Below are 13,523 nucleotides of genomic sequence, written 5' to 3' on the forward strand. Positions count from 1 at the left end.
TCGACCGGGACTGGTCTGCTTGCTCACGTTCTTGCCGAACCACGCACATGCGTCCGCCTCTCACCGCCGTGAGCTGCTTGGGCTTTCTCTCTCCGTGAGCGTTGTTTTATTTAAGTGCCCCCTAAACTCTCCTGGGGCTTTATGAATGTATTTAATGGGCTCCTGGCTTACTTTACCCATCGCTTTCTCCAGGTGGGGCATTCAGTTTCGTCTAATCGGGACATTTAGTTTTGGGGTATTTTCCAGTGTGAAGCTGTGACCCAGGGTGTGAACAGTTCAGTGGTTCTTCCTCCTTGAGAAACCAACTCAGGGGTCCCCTCCCTAGGCCAGGACCCCAGCCTGGAGGCAAAGACAGGCCATCGCTGGAGAAGTGTCCAGGCCTCCAGCCCCTCTAGGGCTGCCTACTGGGTCCACACCACCGCCAGGTACACAGTCCACCTAGTGAGATGCAGTGATTGAGTCTGCCCCACGGGCTCATCTGTTCAGCAGCCGTGTGCCTGTTCATTCATTCATTCATTCACTGTTGGCACCTTGCATATACCAGGTTCCTCCTCCCTCCCTGCACCAGCCCCCACAGCCACCCTGTCTTACCTCTGGCAGCCACAACAAAATCCCATAGTCTGGGCGACATAAACACTTATTCTCCCAGAGCCTGGGAAGTCCAAGATCAAGGTGCCAGCAGATTCGATTTCTGGTGAGGACAAGCTTCCTGTCTCCCAGACAGCAGCCTTCTTGCTAAGTCCTCGCTCCTATGGCAGAGAGAGCTAGCTGCTGCCTCTCTTTCTCTTCTGATAAGGGCACTAATCCCACCGTGGGGGCCCCACCCTCATGAGCTCAGCTAAACCTAATGACCTCGAGGCCCTGACTCCAAATGCCATCAAACTGAGGGTAGGGCTTCAACATAGGAATGGGGGGAGGCACAGACATTCAGTCCATGAGGCTCCCCCAGCTAATATGTGTTTATTGAGTGCCTGCTAGATACCAGGTGCCGGACCTTCAAACAACAGCCAGATGAGCTGCTTCCTGGTCTGCAGGTGGGACAGAGTGCCCCGAAAGGTACTATTCGGGGTGGGACTGCTGTGGTGTAAACACAATATGCAAAGGAGCGAGGGGTATAGGCAGCACTGACGAAGGAAGTGGCATCTATGTCGATGCCAGGCTGAGGTCGTCGGGACAAGGAAAGCAGGGAAGAAAGCCTAAAAAGATGAACGCCAGGTGCGGAGAGCTGGAGGCAGCCAAGTTCAGTCTGGGTGGCAGGTGGAGACTCAGGGAAGGAGAGGGAAGGAGGGGACACTGGAGAGAGGAGCCCAGAAAAGAACAAGGAGTGGGGTAAGGGAGATGGTGCCCTGGTGACCTCCCTTTTCCTGACAGGACCGAAATCTCTGCTTCAGAGATTTGCACTTGGTGCCTTCCAGTGTCAGAGCTCTTCCAGGGACAGTCCTTCTCCAGAGGCCGGCAGGTCGCAGAAGCCTGATTGAACCAGTCCGATAATGACAGCGCAGTTAGTTCCCACCCCCGACAGGTTTCGCAATGGGTGTGGCTGGGTCCAGACAAAGGATGGGGTCTGCATGCTTTGTCCTGGGTTGCATTCACTTCTGACTCAGGACATTGGTATGTGTTGTCCCCTCCGCCTGCATGGCCTAGCTCCTGGGTCTTCCCATGGGGTTCGGGTCTCTCACTGGTCAGGGCTGGCTGACCCACCTGCCAAAACCACACTAAGGGACTAAGAGGGGAGAAAGGGATGAGTTCCGGAGGAAAGAGCAGTTGTCACCCACAGAATAAGGCCGGAAGGGTGTCTGGGGCCCTAGCTCCAGCCTCCCACCTTCTGTCTGTCTTACTGTCTGTCCCCTGAAGATGCTGTGTTCTGGCTGGGGGCCAAATCCCAGCTCCTGCCTTTTGTGTTCTTTTGTTCCCCCTGTCCAGAATGTTCTTTCTCTTCAGTCTCCTCCCTCACAGACCAATCCAACTCTCAGGAAGCTGCTCCAGGGACCTACCCGGACTCCCGGCATCCCTGGGGTCACCTGTGGTCTAAAGGACTTGCCTCCCCCGAGACAACCCTTGGATTCCAGTCTTGCTGTGCCCGTCATGGACACTCGGCTGCTTCTCAGCGAGACCAGCAGCTCTCCCAGGGCAGGAACGTCGAGTCAGTCCTCTCTCAGCAGGGCCCAGGCACTGGCACTGACTGGCCCGTGTAAGGCTGGCCTATTGGAACCTTGCTCAGGCTGAATAAATGGGACCCACTGCCCCCATGGGCTGGCAGTGGGCAGGGTGTGGAGACCTGCCCTCTGAGGACACATCTCAGGCACATACAGGAGTGTTCCAGCAGCTTCATGGGCAATGATGGGGCACGTGTGCTGGGCTGGGTGGGCAGCAGGGTCCAGAATCAACCAGCATTAACTGCGTGACCTTGGGTGTCTCTGTGGCCTTGGCTGACAATGGCTACAGAGTGAGGAAAGCAACAAACACAAGCTAAGCCCGCCTGCCCCGGGAATGCAAGGATGGACCAGGCAGGTCTTGCATTGGGGCTGAGCATGGGGGTGCAGGGCTCCCAGAGAGCCCACTGCAACCTGGGGCCAGCCTCTTCTACCTGCCTCTTGGAGCCAGGAAATCCCCCATACTCTGTCCTGCTGACTCAGTCCTTCAGGGAGATTGCAGAGCTCTTTCCAAACCCAGACTCCTTGCCAGGACTTGCAGGCAGAGGTGGAGGAGGCCCTGATTGCAAACGCTGCCTGGCACTGGGGGATGGCACCGTCCTGCAGGCTCCTCTCTCCCCCCTTCCAGGTGCCCATGCTCCACTAGAAGACGCAATTCACTATGTCACCACGAGGTGGCGCTCCTGCCTCCTTTTCCTCTGGCAAAAAGCTGAAAACACAAAATTGTGTGTGTATGTATCTATCATCTATCTAGTGTATCTAATTGCTGCTTAAATTACAAAAGTCATACATGATCGGAGTAGGAAGAATAAAATAAAGAGTATGCACTCTGTCCTGGCAGGTATTTTGTTTTCTCTCCCCATGCCTCCTGCTTTCCTTTCTCTCCCTCTTTCCCTGCCCCCTCCCTCCTCCTGCCTTTCCCGGTCTCCCTCTCATATGCATATAATGTTTTTGAATTCAAGCAAGTCTTTTTTTTAAGCCTTTATTTATTTATTTATTTTTAGACAGAGGGGGAGGGAGAAAGAAGGAAATATTAATCTGTGGTTGACTCTTGAGCTCCCCCTACTGGGGACCTGGCCCGCAACCCAGGCATGTACCCTGACTGGGAATCGAACCAGCAATACTTTGGTTCGCAGGCCAGGGCTCAATCCACTGAGTCACACCAGCCAGGGCTGAATTCAAACAAATCTTTATTATTAAAAATAATCTTTATTGCCCCTCTGCTGCGGAGTCCCACACAGTTGGGCAAAATCTCCCTCAGTCTGAGAAGGGTGAACTCAACCCTTTGGTCCGGCCCCCATGAGTCCCCTGAGGGGCACAGGCCACCTCCCGGAGGAAGATCATGGGGCGTGTTCATGTCACAAGGTGGTTGGTTGGCCTTAGAGGAGCGTGAAAGGAAAGAGGGAACTGGAGGCATCAGGTGGGGGGCAGGGGCTTGTCTGGGTGGGAAAGGCCTGTGCCCCGGTCCCATGCCCCTGCCTGACACCTCCTGGCAACCCTGGAAGGGACAGCGAACAGGCACCCTCGACCCCTGTCCAGGTCCAGGAGATAACAGGACAACCAGGAAGCCCATCGGCCTCTCCCACCCTCAGCCAGATCCACTGCAGGAGTCTCTGTCCATTTTCCTCAAGCAAAGCTCTGGCCAGAGGCCTGTGAGGACCGGGGAGGCAGAGTGACGGCAGATCCCCAGCTCATCCATTGGAGGTTTCAGAAGGGGCAACTGAGGCCTAGAGAGTGCTGTGCCAAGGGGGCAGGACTCCAGATACGCAGAGCCAGGGTGGGGCCTCCGCACTCTCCCTGAAAGCCCTTCACCATGGTGACCGTCCTTCTGTGGCCTCCGGTGCGGCCATCTCACCTCTTTTATAAACCATAAATGCCCGGTGGCAGTTGACAGAGCAGCAACATCCAATCCTCCAGTGTCACCGGGCGGACTGGCAGCACCACCCAGCTGCGGGACCTGGGGCCTCCCGAGACCCCCAGTTCACACCTGGGAAGTGGGGCTAAGGATGCGCCTCCCTTGGGGCTGTCGTAGAGAGCAAGTGAGAGAATGCGTGCAGAAACGTTTTGTAAATGCGAAACCACTTTGAATGTGTGCGTTGCTACTTCTCGGCAGCAACGCTCAACAGCAGACTATAGAACTCTGCTCTTCGTCTCTCTAACCAGAAAGAAGGTCGAGAGCAGCCTTATTTGCTGGGGAGAAAAGACACCTGGGCCGTGCCAGCCTGACCCCTCCAGGTGGGCCGCGCCCTTTCTGAGGCGGGTGGATGATTAAACGAGACACCTGACATTTGGTTCCTGCTGCGTGAACTCCCGCTGACTTCCATCTTCGCCTTTTCTCTGGACGTGTGCAGGAAGCCCCTCGCAGGCCGCAGAGACGGGGAGGAAGGAACCAAAGTTCCGTGAAGAGCTGCCCTGGGCCAGCTGGGGTATGGGGTTCACAAGCCTTGTCTCTTTCAGTCCCGGGGAGTGTTTTACCACTTGGGGAAACCGAGGACCAACTTCCAGGTGCGGCTGGCGCCAGGACCAAGTCCACAATGCGGGGGGTGGGGGTGGGGAGGGGGGGTGGCGATCAGCCAGATCCACGAGGGCACGGACTCCCCCCCTTCTACTCTGCAGTGTTTTCCCAGAACCACGCCTGGCACCTCACAGTGAGTGTGCGATGCCCAAGTGCAAGCCCACACTCTCCCGGACAAGCTGTGTGTGCACGAGTGCACGTGTGTGTGTGTGTGTGTGTGTGTGTGTGTGTGTGTGTGTTCACCAGCCAGGCTTAACAGGGTGAAAATTTCCCAGTGGTCCTCACCTGCCTCGTCAAGCCGCACTACATAGCGCCCCCCAGTGGGTGGCAGGCAGCTGTGCCGCCTGGACAGTTTCTGCAAACAGGGCTTTGCTGTGGCTGCTGAGCTGGGCGAGGCCTGTCTCCCCCACAGCTTAGTGGCCGTGGGGCTCTGGGCCTCGGGCAGGGCCTCAGTCTCCAGGCCCAGGAAGCAAAGCCTGAAACGAACGCATAAAGCAGTGAGGAACTCAAGGATGGACATTCGGGGGGAGGCACCCACCTCCATAGGGGACCAGACATACAAAGGCATCTGGGAACGACACCCCTCTACTCACACTGGGGGCTCTGTCTGGATCCTGGCCAGCACTAGACCTGCCCTGGGGGAATCGATGGGGAGGGAGCCTTCCACCCACCAGGCCTTGCATCCAATTTACATCTGTTTTGCCTATGCCTGCTGCCTTCAGAGATTTTCAAGTGACCATTTCATCTGAGTCCCCTGAAGAACAAGCCTTTTCCTTCTCTGTCGCTCCTTACGAACTTGTGAGCCCGCAGGCAGGTCCCCTCTGCCGAATAAAACAAGAGCACAGTGTAGAGGCCAGGGAGAGAGGGACAGCTGAGAGGTCCTGGCCACGCAAGGTGAGAGGCTGCAATTTAAAAAGACACGTGTAACGAGCCACTTGGAAATCGTCTGGAACCCTTTATAAGCCATCCCGCCTGATCCAGCCACCCACGGCTGGAGGGGCGCCTGAGAGCACCCGGAGGAGAGACTCAGAGAGGGACCTGTCCCATCTTCCCAGCGGCCGAGTTCAGAGCACCCGCCCACCGTCTGTGCACAGCCGAAGGATAAACAAAACGTGGCTGCTCCTCGCAGTGGAGCATTATTCAGCCTTCAAAAGGAAGGAAATCCTGCCACCTGCCACCACCTGGACGAACCTTGACGACAGTACGGAGTGAAAGAAGCCAGTTCCAGAAGGACGAATACTGTAGGCTCCACCCACACGCGGTCCCTGGGGAAGTCAAACTCAGGGAGGCGGCACCTGGGAGAATGGTGCTTTCCCGAGGCTGGACGGGGGAGGGCTAAGTGGTCTTTAGTGGGGACAGAGTTCCGGTTTGGCAGGAAGAGAAAGTTCCCTGAGCAGACGGCGGGGATGCTCACGCAGCCGTGGGACTACGAGCTTACAAAGGGGTTCAGAGGGCACGTCCTGCGGTCTGTGCTCCCGCCACCTCGCCGGGGCTGCGTTTCCCAGGTCCGGGTGCGCCGGTGCAGGGAGGGGAAGGCAGGCGGACCTGAAGCCCGACGCTCTCCCCACCTCGTGACCAGCATCTCAGAACGTCCGCCAGGGCGGATTCCAATTGTTTTCCCATCTTCAAAAATGTCTTCGCGTTTTTGTCATGGAAACGTTCAAAAAGAGACGCAGTTGAAAGGGCTAGGGAGCACCCACCCAGCCCCCACCTGCAGTGAACAATAGCGCACGTTTGCCAAATGTGCGGGCTCTCTCTGCGTGCACGTCGGTACGTGTGAGTACGCTCTGTCTGGTACGACGTCTGAAAGCGTGTTGCAGACCTCATGACACTTCACCCATAAACACTTGGGCCTGTAGCTCCCGCAAGTAAGGCCATTCCTCACAAACCAATCACCTAACTACAATGTCATTGCCGCGGCTAAGAAAATTGTAATTCCCTAACATTGTCGAAAGTCCCGTTTATGTTCACAGGTCTGCAATGTCCCCAGTTTTCTTCCAGAGTTGCTCTTTCAGGGTCAGGGCCCTGCCAAGTCCGAGCCTCGCACTTGCTTGCTTCTCTAGGGTCCTATGTGATGGAACAGTGCTCTCGACCCTTTCCTTTGACAGACTCCCCTCCCTCCCAACCCTTCAGGGGTCCAGACCAGTCTGGTAGAAGGCCCCGCACTGTGGGTTTGTCTGACTGCTTTCCGGTGGTGACGTTTAAGCTGTTCCTCCATCCCACGCACAGGGGCAGGTAGGGTCAAGGCTTGATTAGATTCAGGTGTGCAGTCCCAGGTACAGAGTCTCTGCAGGTGAGGCCGTGGGCTCCGCCGGACAGGGAGGACCGGATGTCACGCTGTCTTTTCTTAGCAAGGAGGAGTTTGGTCACTTGCTGACAGTGGTGTCAGTCAGCTCTCTCCATGATAAAGGTGAGTTAAGGAGCAACTGTGGGGGTAGGACTTTGTCACCTGTTCCCCACATCCTTCTCCTGTGCTGGGAGGGGGGGCAGATGGAGGGGCAGCCACAAGACAAGGGATGTCAAAGACTGCCGCAACCACCAGGGGCTGGTTGGAAGAGGCATTCTTAAAAATTCAAAAACTCAAAAGTTTAAGTTAAAAGAAAGATAAGTGTGATAACATCAAAATTAATGCCTCTTTCCGATGAAGTACAATGTAATTAATAGGAAGCGATGAGATCCGGGGGAAGACACTTGAAATATGTGTAGCCAAAGAGGGCACATTCCTAGAATACGTAAGACACCCCTGCAAACCAACAAGAAGGTAGTAGCTCTACAGGGAAAAGATGGTCGAAGGATAAAAATCAGCAACTTATAGAGAAAGAAACCCAGGAGACTAACAAGAATATGAAGAAATATGTCATCTCATTAGTAGTCGGAGGGAAGTAAATTAAAACAACATGTCACTATAGCCCTATTGTACTGAAGACAAAGAAGTTCAAGAGCCAGGTGGAGCCACGTGCTGGCGTGGACGCAGGCATCGGCGGGACTTGCAGAGGGAGTGCGGCCTGGGGCCACCGTCCTGAAGAACAGTTGGGGGGTGTTTCTTAAAAGTAAACCTGTGCGCCCTGACCGGTGTGGCTCTGTTGGTTGGACATTGTCCCACAAACCCAAAGGTCGCCGGTTCAATTCCCGGTCAGGGCACATGCCCGGGTTGCAAGTTTAGGCCCTTGTCCGGATGCATATGAGAAGCAACTGATTGATGTTTCTCTCTCACGTCAATGTTTCTCTCCCTTTCTCCCTCCCTTCCCCTCTCTCTAAAAATAAATAAGTAAAATCTTTAAAAACCAAGTAAGTTCTGTGCAAAATTTTCGGAGGTGAGAGATATGTGTAGTATGGCGGTCGTGGTGTATAAATACGTGCCTGTGTCCAAAGCCATCAAGATGCATGGATTAAGCCCTGGCTGGTGTGGCTCAGTGAACTGAGTGCTGACCTAAAATCCAAAGGGTTGCCGGTTCGATTCCCAGTCAGGGCATGTACATGCCTGGGTTGCGGGCCTGGTCCCCAATGAGGGGGCGCATGAGAGGTTACCACACACTGATGTTTCTCTCCCACACTTTCTCACTCCCTTCCCCTCTCTCTAAAAATAAATAATAAAAAAAGATCGCATTAAGTGCGTGCAATTTTTTGTCTATCAGTTATACCCCAATAGAGCTAAAAAAAGAACCTTCCCGAAAACAACCAAGCGAGTGCATATGCACCCTCTGACCCGCCACTGTCACCCCTCGGCGTGCGTCCCCAGGAATTCTCAGCCGGGTTCAGAGGAGAACAAGTACGGTGGCGCAGTGTCTGGAGGCACCAAGAGCGGGCGAGCACACCGGGGCAGAGGGCCGGCTTGAACGACGGCAGCAGTTGGAAGCTCCTGGCTGGGAGTCTGCGGAGCCCTGCGCACAGAGCTTCGAATCTAATGCAGAGTGGGGGGGAAGTAGGAGGCAGACCGCCGCCGGTGACACCGTCCATTTCTGTGAGTTAAAAGTACATGCATGTGTATGTGACATGTGTGACTATATATGTAATTTTAATCCATTGGACACAGAGCTGAACAGCGAGGGGACGATGAGGAGATTGGAGGGCCTTGGGGACCACTCTCCGGAGCGTGTGTGGCCACTGAAGGCAGGGCGACTGGCGGGGACTGCCACACACAGGCCGAAAGGCCCTTGTGACTGGTGGGTCCCTTGCGCAGGCCTTTGCATGTCCTGGCCTCTGCAAGGCTGTTTGTTTGCCAGGGACAGAAACCCAAACAGAAACCAGCGTCGGCAAAAATAGTCACTGACTCACGGGACTTGGAAGACCAGGGTGAAGCTGGTCTTGGGGATCCTGGAAACTTGGGCGACAGCAACTATGTTCCTCTTTCCATCTCTGTCTCTCTTTGGCTCTTCCACCTTTGGGCTGGACTCCTCATGGAGCTTATGTAGAAGAGGGGAGGGCGAGGGTCACAGCTTCTCACCCCAGTCCAGCGACCCCAGGAGGGAAGACAAAATCTCTCTTTTAGCACCCAGAGATAAAGACCCAGGGAAGGACCCCAACTGTAACAGCTCAAGTCACATGTCCAACTGTAGGTCAATCACTTCAGCTGAACGATGGGGTCCAGGGGCCTATGGCCTGATGGTGGCGCTACAGGTGTCCACAGGATGGAGAAGGGGAGAAGCTGCACAGCTGGGGAAGCCCCTGCTACAGGGGAGGCTCCAGGGTGGTACGAGTAAGGAAGTGGTCTAACATCTGTTTGGCAAGGGACAGAAATCAACCCCAGAAAAATGGCAAATGTCTGGGCAGCCAGACTGGGCAGTGGCTGGAGATGGCAGCTGCCTCTGCCTGTCCTTTCCAGCCTCTTGTCACTTGCTGCTGGGGGCCTAAAGCAAGAGAACAATTACCATGTTCTTCTAGACACTGTATAAACAGTAGTGATGTGGTATGGCCCCTTGAAGGCCAGGAGCTGATGAGCTCCCTGTTGTCCCCTCTCTTCCATGGAGAAGAACATTCCAGCAGAATGAGGTCACCAGTCCAAGGAAAGCTGGCGTGGGGAGGGGGTTCGTGAGTCAGGGCTCTGGTGCCTGTCCCCTCCCTCTCGCCCTTCCCCTGAACTTTCCCCATCACAGGCAGTCTCAGAAGTCTGAGTGTCCCTGAGTCCCTGGCCTGCCGTGAACGCAAAGGTTGGTGGACCAGCAGAAGTGGGATGCCCCAGACCCTCCCGCTCCTCCCCCAACCTTTCCCTCTCTGGCCACGGCTTTGGTGGCTACACAGAAGTTAGCCTTTGATGAACTGACCCTGGGCGTGACGAGGGCTGGCTGTGCGCACAGGTAACACAGTAGAAACACTGACAGCTATTGAACTGGGCTCTACACCAGTGACCTATTTTGCCGTGTATAATACGCACTCCTTAGCCCAAACTTTTGAGGGAAAAATAAGGATGGGCGTTATACCTGGGTATAATGATTACACACCACGGGTGTAATAATGGGCACACTCTGTGTATAATGCACACAAAAACATGGGTGTGCGTTATACACTGCAAAATACGGTAAAGCTTCATATCTCAACAAATCCAACCCAAACCCCTGCGTTGGGTGGGAGATGAAGCCTCCCCCAGTTAGTATGATGGTAGAAACCTGCATCCAAACTCTGGTCTGTTTGGATCAAGAGCTTTCGATTCCCCCCAAACTGTCTCCATAACCGTGTGTGACTGCAGATGTGCACCCAGATCATACTCACCTGCCCCAGAAGGCAGCGTGGTTATAAAAGTGTGCACTGCCCCAAGGGCCCCAGGAGGGCTGGGGTGAGGGGGCAGGGGCAGAAACACTGCCCGGCCTCTGCTCACATGGGCTCAGGGCGTGGAGGGGCTGCCTTTTTCTGATTCTCACCAAGACAGAACACAGGCCAGCAGCAGCCCTTGGCTGGCCCAGGCCGGCCCTCTGTGCCCTCTGGCAAAGCCCACCAGGCTGGCCTTGTGCACTGCGACCCGATTGGTTCCCAAGACAAAACTTGTTTTTCCCATGACTCACCCAGCATTTTCCTGCCTCCAAGCTCTTGCTTCTTCAGTTCTCCTGGCCTGGAATGCCTGTTTATTCCCAGCCACCTCTCCCATTTCATTTCAATAAAACCTACCTCTCCTGCCTTTAATCCAGCCAGTTGGAGTGGTGACCACACAATATACAGAGGATGTGTTACAGAACTGGACACCTGAAACCTGTATCATTTTATGGATCAATGTCAGCCCAATTTTAAAAAAGAGAATGGATCACAAATGGTGGTACACTCACACCATGAAGTACTGTATGTACTGCAGGGAGAATGAACTATAACCATAGTGAACAGTACAGATGAATCTAACAAGTATAAAAAAAAAGACCCGGCAGGATGCCCATTCCTTCAGAAAGCCTTTCAGACTACCGTGAAACTTCTTCTTGCTCTCTGCCTCTGCTCGCGCCACTTTGTATCTGTGCATTTATTCATTTTGAGAGAGAGGAGAAGGGAGGGGGAAGAGAGGGAGGGAAACATCCTGTGGAAGAGAAACATCCATCAGTTGTCTCTTGTAGGCACCCCAACCAGAGACCAAACGCAAAATCCTGGCATGTGCCCGGGAAGGGAATCGAACCTGCGACCTTCCACTTTGCAGGACGAGGCCCAACCAACTGATCCACACAAGCCAGGGCAAGGGGTTCTGATTTTAAAGCCGTCTGGTCTGGGGAGGATTTTTTTTTTAAAAATCGGTTATTTTGCTTCCCCGCAAATGTTAATTTGGCTCAAATAAACTCATAGGAATTTTCTAAAATAAATAGATTAATAAATAAAGCCGCCTGCTCTAATTAAGGTGGCTTCGGGAGACGTGGCGACCACGTCTGCAGCGTCAGTAGCCTGAGGGCAGCACCCAGCGGTTCTTCACAGTCCACAGGTAGGCTTTTGCAAACGCTGTGCAAAGGCTAGGGTGCCCTGGTGCAGCGCCTCCCTGTTGCCCTGCGGAGCTGCTACTCCTGCGAGGCTGCACGGCGGACCCTCCACCCAGGCGGGCCCTAGGAGCTCTGCGGGACAAGGGATGGCAGCTCTACAGACGGCCACTGAGTCTGCCGGGGACACAAGCCCAGGAAAGGCAGCAGGCAGCCCAACCACACCCAGCTCCGCGAACTTGTTTACGCCTCTCGCACGGCCCCTCCCGCCTGGTCAGCCAAGCCACGTGACTTCGCCCCGCCTCTCGCCCTCTCGCGTGGCTCCTCCCACCGCACCGGCCCTTCTTTTTGCCTCCTTCAGAGTCACAAGATCTCTCAGTGGTCTTATTTAGGGATCCTTCCGCTCGTCCCCGCCCCCCCCCCCCCCCCCCGGTACCTTATAAACTCTCCTCGCTATTTCTCGACTACTCTCCATTATCATTAGTGAGAATCACGGCCTTTTCAGTCTAACGGGGCTGCCGACGGCAGTCGTCTGTCGTTGGGCTCGAGGCAGAGGCGAGACCCCTCTGGGGACTCCTTTTCGTGGCGGAGGCTGCATCCGGCCGTGGACATTTCACGACGGGGGAGGTGCTGTACGTCCAAGATGGCGGCGCCCTGTAGGCTGGAGGAACTGTGAGGTAAACAGCTGAGGGGGAGGAGACCGTGGGTGAGTATGGGGGTGTCGCCCCCTCCCTTTCATGGGGTCTTCTCGGGGCTGCCCTGGCACCTTGACCCCAGGCGGGGAGGCCCTGGGGAACGGGGGCAAGGGGCTCCCTTGCAGAGGACAGGACCCCGGGAAGGGGGATTCGCAGAGCTTTCCCCTCCCTCTCACTACGCGCTGCCTCCGGTGGGCCCGGCGGTCCCTGGGCTAGAGAGGCGGGCCTGGCGGGCACTTGGCCTTTCTCGGCGCTCTGGGGGGCGGACGGAGGCATGTCCGGGCCGCGGCGACCAGGCCAGGGGGCAGGTGAGCCCCCTCGGCAGCCCGTAACCTGGGGGGGCGGTGACAGATTGCCGCGGGGTGCGGAGGGCGGCGGAGAGGCCCGGGGCGGAGGGGCAGGCCCGGGCGGCGAGGCAGGCCCCGGGGCTCGTCGAGAGGGGCCGGGGGAGGGGGAGATGAGTGGAGGCTGCCTGCGGGCGTCGGGGGCGCCCGGCCTAGCGCCGCCGCTGGAGCGTGCGGGGCTGCGGGGCGGCGCCGCGGGGGCGCTCTGGGCGTGGAATCGACGGTGGGAGACGGTTACCTCGGGGCGGCCGAGGCGGTTCTCCGGGGACGGCCGTTCGCTGAGCCGCGCCTCGACGCCCATTCATTCACCGGAGGGATTGGAGGGTGCGGGCCTGCGGTCGCGGCGGGCTTCCCGAAGCGCAGCTCCGCCTCGCGTTCGCTGTCCAGGGGTTGCTGGGCGTGTTCTGCACAGCGGGGTGTTTGGGGAGGGGCGCGGTCCCCCAGGAACGACCACTCTCCGTGGTGGGGGCTCCTCGAGCCCGCGCTCCGCAGCCGTCGCCTCCTTAGCCCCGGAGACCCCGCGGAGGCGCCCACCGAGATCGCCGCCGATGCGCCGAAGGGGAAACCGAGGCCCGGAGAGATTGCCGGCCGCGTCCTGCTCCGTATTCGCCCCCGCGCGGCGCTCCCGCGTCCGTTACCTGCTCGCAGCCGGCCTGCCGTCGCGGTCGGTGCTCGGACTGAGCCGGTGCCCGCGCGCGCTTCCTTCCGCGAGCCTCGGCCTCGGCTTGGGACGGCCGCGGCGTGCGGGGCGCCGGGCCGGTCCGGCCGGAAGGTAGGGGGCGTTTTTCTAGAAAGGGGGAGTCGGCCGCGGAGGGAAGTTCGGCCGCAGCGCCCGTGCTGGGTTTTTGGGAGAAAGCGTAGAAACAGCGCCTGACTTTGCCCGGAGTCTGCTGTAAAAGTCCCGGAACAGAGCAGCACTCCTCCGAGGGGCTTTGGTT

At 56.7% G+C, this 13,523-nt stretch overlaps 1 protein-coding gene and 1 long non-coding RNA gene across 5 annotated transcripts in view; one reads left to right on the forward strand and one right to left on the reverse strand.

Annotated features, from left to right (window-relative positions):
• Positions 1-10,855: 10,855 nt before the first annotated feature.
• Positions 10,856-13,208, reverse strand: LOC128780329 (uncharacterized). The gene is made up of 3 exons (XR_008426254.1): positions 12,824-13,208; positions 11,983-12,207; positions 10,856-11,161 (listed from the first exon to the last, which is right to left on the reverse strand). It is a non-coding gene; the product is annotated as an uncharacterized lncRNA (long non-coding RNA).
• Positions 12,115-13,523, forward strand: part of TSC1 (TSC complex subunit 1) — a 42,149-nt gene continuing 40,740 nt past the window's right edge. For 2 of the 4 annotated variants that reach the window (XM_045196715.2, XM_045196713.2), the window contains exon 1: positions 12,115-12,223. The gene's annotated coding sequence lies outside the window, so the exon portion shown is untranslated. Of the gene's footprint in view, positions 12,253-13,523 lie in introns of all 4 variants that reach the window. The other 2 variants (XM_024562147.4, XM_045196714.3) reach the window with 2 other exon arrangements.

Source organism: Desmodus rotundus, chromosome 1 (genome assembly GCF_022682495.2).
Source record: "Desmodus rotundus isolate HL8 chromosome 1, HLdesRot8A.1, whole genome shotgun sequence".
NCBI lineage: Eukaryota > Metazoa > Chordata > Mammalia > Chiroptera > Phyllostomidae > Desmodus > Desmodus rotundus.